We start from the raw sequence: 5,463 nt of genomic DNA, 5'->3' as shown, positions 1-5,463 counted from the left end.
TGACCCCGGGTGTCATGTCAAATCAGGTTGAAGGAGAGAGAGAGAGAGAGAGAGAGAGAGAGAGAGAGAGAGAGAGAGAGAGAGAGATTCTCTCTCTCTCTCTCTCTCTCTCTCTCTCTCTCTCTCTCTCTCTCTCTCTCTCTCTCTCTCTATGAGGGACAGCCAGGCACTGGTTAATCATCTCTTCCTTTGCAAATTTACCGAACCCAATATGTTACTTAACCGACTAAACGATAATTCAATCATATATATATATATATATATATATATATATATATATATATATATGTATATATATATATATATATATATATATATATATATAAATTTTATATACATATATATATATATATATATATATATATATATATATATCTTTTTCTTGATAATAATAATAATAATAATAATAATAATAATAATAATAATAATATCTATCATTTCATATATTGGATTGGTTCATATAGAAGCCATTTTCTACAAAGAAGTAGATTAGAAAAGTCATTAATTGTAAGTGACATTTATTATATTCACCATCATTATAATATTAATATCACCCTTATACCTACTTAGTTCTAAGGTTCAAATCCTTGTCCGAGCAGAAGTAGATTATTTATCATTAAGGGAATTTTCTAATTGAAAAGCGAATTCATTAAAAGTATTTGAAGATTACTTGAAAAACATATACATATTTATATCCATTATTATTAAAAGCTAAGCTACAACCCTAATTAGAAAGTGAGAATGCTATAAATCCAATTGGTTCAACAGGGAAAACAGCAAAATACTGATAGGAAATATAGAAATAACGATTAACTTATAGAAAAACTAAGTTATATCAGATATACAGAGAGCAGAAACAACGCTGGATAGATTAGTTACCTGTAAACTATTAGATTAGACTTATGCTCTAAAGAAAATCTATTATTATTATTATTATTATTATTATTTTTATTATTATTATTATTATTATTAGTAGTAGTAGTAGTAGTAGTAGTAGTAGTAGTTATAATAATAATAATAATAGTAGTAGTAGTAGTAGTAGTAGTAGTAGTAAGTATATTACTTACTTACTTACTAAGCTACAAACGTAGTAGGAAAAACAGGATGCTATAAGCCCGAGGGCTCCAACAGGGAAAATAGCTCAGTGAGGAAAGGAAATAAGGAAACTACAAGAGAAGTAATTAACTGCTTACCATAGCTAAAGAGTTTCTTCTACCCTTGTCAAGAGAAAAGTAGCCACTGAACAATTACATTGCCGTGGTTAACCCCTTGAGCCAAGAAGAATTGCTTGGTTATCTCATTGTTGTCAGGCGTATGAGAACAGAGGAGAATATGCAGAGAATAGGCCAGACTATTCGGTGTATGTGTACGCGAAGGATAAATACTCTGTAAGCATAGACAAGTATCCAATGCAGTACTGGCATGCCAGTCAAAGGACCTTATAACTCTCTAGTGGTAGTATCTCAACGGTTGGCTGGCGCTCCGGTCAACCTACTACCTACAAGTTTGAAGTTCTCAAGTTCCTCTGATTCAACTGCCAGAGCAAGACGGGAATTTGTCTCCAAACCCTCCTTAGTTCACAAGGATGGTGTGGTTGCAGACACTAAACAAACTATCGAGCTTGTGCAGGACTTGAACCCTAGTCTGGCGAGCACCAGACAGGGACGTTTTCAATAGGCCACCACAACCCTGAATTTATTGAACATCACGTCGAATGGAAATTACAATAGTTGTTAAACCAACAATTTGCAAAAGTATCCAGATACACAACAATGCTTTTACTATTTATACTCTTTTTATCTTGTTATGATTTTGTACACTTTTGCATATGCCATCGTCTATTAATAATAAGGCAGATCTGCACCGACTCGCAGGGGTGCCCTTTTAGCTCGGAAAAGTTTCCTGATCGCTGATTGGTTAGACAAGATAATTCAAAAAAATCAGATAGCAAGAAACTTTCCCGAGCTAAAAGGGCACCCCTGCGAGTCGGTGCAAATAGGCCTCATCAAAATAAATCGAGTGTAGATGAATTATCTAGTTTTCTTAAACATTCATAATCATATTGATAAACTCTGGTTTAAGGGTTGTGGTTGCCTATTGGAAACGTCCCTGCCTATCATTATGTTTGATAGGAGTTCGAGACCCGAACAAGCTCGATAGTTTCTGGTAGTGCCTATAATCTCGCCATCCTTGTGAGCTAGGAATGAGTCATCAGCAGCTCATGCCTAGCCCTCCATGGTCCTAGTTTGGGTTAAGAGGGGTTTTGGGCGCTGATCATAGGCACGGTTGGACACAGGCATCCATAGCACAGCCTGCTCATAGCAATTACACACTATCGCACACTTACTGCATTGCAAGTAACAAAGCTGCTAGTATAGGAAGACATGGGTTGGAGATACACACAGGAACTCGCCGCACAGTTACAGTGTGACAAGGTGCACTTCTTCAGATCGAGGTGTACCAAGAATCCCTGTGTTCAACTGTATCATCATACTCTAGGGAATTGTCATGAGCCATTTAGGAGCAACCTTAAAAAAAGAATTTTTTCTACCTACAATGAAAAATCAGTGAGACAAATTATTTAATGTTTATTCCCATAGATTTATAAAATGGAATAAGTTTCCCGAAATCAACTTTTGGATGCTTCCAAGCACAGAGACTTCTTGAATTTATCGACTCAAGCAGGAGATTTTGAGGTCCAATTTCCTCTAATAGGACTTACCCAAGGACTTGTATTGGCCTTGGACTTACCCAAGGATTTGTATAGGCCTTGGAGTTACCCAAGGCCTTGTATTGGCCTTGGACTTACCCAAGGACTTGTATTGACCTTGCATATACCCAAGGACTTATATTGGCCTTGGATTTACCCAAGGACTTGTATTGGCCTTGGACTTACCCAAGGAATTGTATTGGCCTTGGACTTACCCAAGGACTTGTATTGGCCTTGCACTTACCCAGGGACTTACCCTAACCCAAGGACTTGCATTGGCCTTGGACTTATCCAGGGACTTACCCTTACCCAAGGACTTGTATTGGCCTTGGACTTACCCAAGGACTTGTATTGGCCTTGCACTTACCCAGGGACTTACCCTTACCCAAGGACTTGTATTGGCCTTGGACTTACCCAAGGACTTGTATTGGCCTTGGACTTACCCAAGGAATTGTATTGGCCTTGGACCTACCCAAGGACTTGTATTGGCCTTGGACTTACCCAAAGAATTGTATTGGCCTTGGACTTACCCAAAGACTTGTATTGGTTTTGGACCTACCCAAGGACTTGTATTAGCCTTGGACTTACCCAAGGACTTGTATTGGCATTGGACCTACCCAAGGATTTGTATAGGCCTTGGACTTACCCAAGGACTTGTATTGGCCTTTGGACTTACCCAAAGACTTGTATTGGCCTTGGACTTACCCAAGGACTTGTATTGGCCTTGGAATTACCCATGGACTTGTATTGGATTTGGACTTACCCAAGGAATTGTATTGGCCTTGGACTTACCCAATTACTTGTATTGGCCTTGGACTTACCCAAGGACTTGTATTGACCTTGCATATACCCAAGGACTTATATTGGCCTTGGATTTACCCAAGGACTTGTATTGGCCTTGGACTTACCCAAGGACCTTTATTGGCCTAGGACTTACCCAGAGACTTACACTTACCCAAGGACTTGCATTGGCCTTGCACTTATCCACGGACTTGTATTGGCCTTGGACTTACCCAAGGACTTGTATTGGCCTTGCACTTACCCAGAGACTTACACTTACCCAAGGACTTGCATTGGCCTTGCACTTATCCACGGACTTGTATTGGCCTTGGACTTACCCAAGGACTTGTATTGGCTTTGGACTTACCCAAGGACTTGTATTGGCCTTGGACTTACCTAAGGACTTATATTGGCCTTGGACTTACCCAAGGACTTGTATGGGCTTTGGACTTACCCAAGGACTTGTATTGGCCTTGGACTTACCTAAGGACTTTTATTGGCCTTGGACTTACCCAAGGACTTGTATTGGCCTTGGACTTACCCAAGGACTTGTATTGGCCTTGGACTTACCCAAGGACTTGTATTGGCCTTGGACTTATCCAAGTACTGGGGATGAATGCAAGACCCACATTCTCTCTTGACGCCGAGTGTCATGTCAAAGTAAGTCACGGAAGGTGAGAGAGAGAGAGAGAGAGAGAGAGAGAGAGAGAGAGAGAGAGAGAGAGAGAGAGAGCCAGGCAACACGTGTGTGCTTCCCAGGCACTGGTTTAGGAGACACATCTCTGCCATTAATTCCATCCTTAATCTACTTTCGCTTTGCAAATTTACCGAACCCAATAAGTCACTAAGCCGCGTAAGCGGAAATTCAATTATATACAGTATGTATATATATATATATATATATATATATATATATATATATATATATATATATATATATATATATATATATATACATCTTTTTCTTATGCAATTTATGGGGATCATTTGTTGTTGTTATTCTTCCTCTTAATAATAATAATAATAATAATAATAATAATAATAATAATAATAGCAACGAATGTTTTTGTGTTAAACAGGTTAACATCAATATCGTTTTATAGTATTTGAAAGACAGATATAATTTAATGTTACTGTGCTTAAAACATTTTATTTTGATTGATCTTTACTTCTCTTGTAGTATATTTATTTCCTTACTTCCTTTCCTCACATTTCCAACTGCTTTTCCATCTTGGTTATAGCTTAACTGGTAATAATAATAATAATAATAATAATAATAATAATAATAATAATAATAATAATAATAATAATAATAATAATTTAGATGATGAAAATAATAATAGCTATCATTTCATGTATTGGATTTGTTCATATTAAACCCATTTTCTACAAGGAAGTAGATTATAAAAGTCATTAATAATTTGTGACGTTTATTATATTCACCAACGGTATGAAATTAATGTTACCCTTATTTCTACTCGGTTCTAAGGTTCGAATCCTTTGCCAGGCAGAAGTAGGTTTTTTATCATTAAAGGAATTTTCTTATTGAAAAGTGAATATACTAAAAGTATTTGAGGGTTGCTAGGAAAATATATACATATATATCCATTATCATCACGAGCCAAGCTACAACCCTAATGGAAAAGGGAAATTGCTACAAATCGAATGGCTCCAACAGGGGAAACAGCCCAATGCAGATAGGCAAGAGAGAAATAATGATTAAATTTGAAAGAAAAATATGTTATATAAGATAAAAAGAGATTAGAAACAACGCTAGATAGATTAGTCACATGCAGACTATGAAATTAGGTTTACGCTCAACATAAAAGCAATTATTATTATTATTATTATTATTATTATTATTATTATTACTTGCTAAGATACAGCCGTACTTGGATAAATCAAAGATTTCCATCAGGGAAAATAGCCCAGTAAGGAAAGGAAATAAGGAAACCACAAGAGAAGTAATTAGC

This window comes from Palaemon carinicauda, chromosome 32, assembly GCF_036898095.1.
Source record: "Palaemon carinicauda isolate YSFRI2023 chromosome 32, ASM3689809v2, whole genome shotgun sequence".
Taxonomy (NCBI): Eukaryota; Metazoa; Arthropoda; class Malacostraca; order Decapoda; family Palaemonidae; genus Palaemon; species Palaemon carinicauda.
This window is presented reverse-complemented; position numbering follows the sequence as displayed.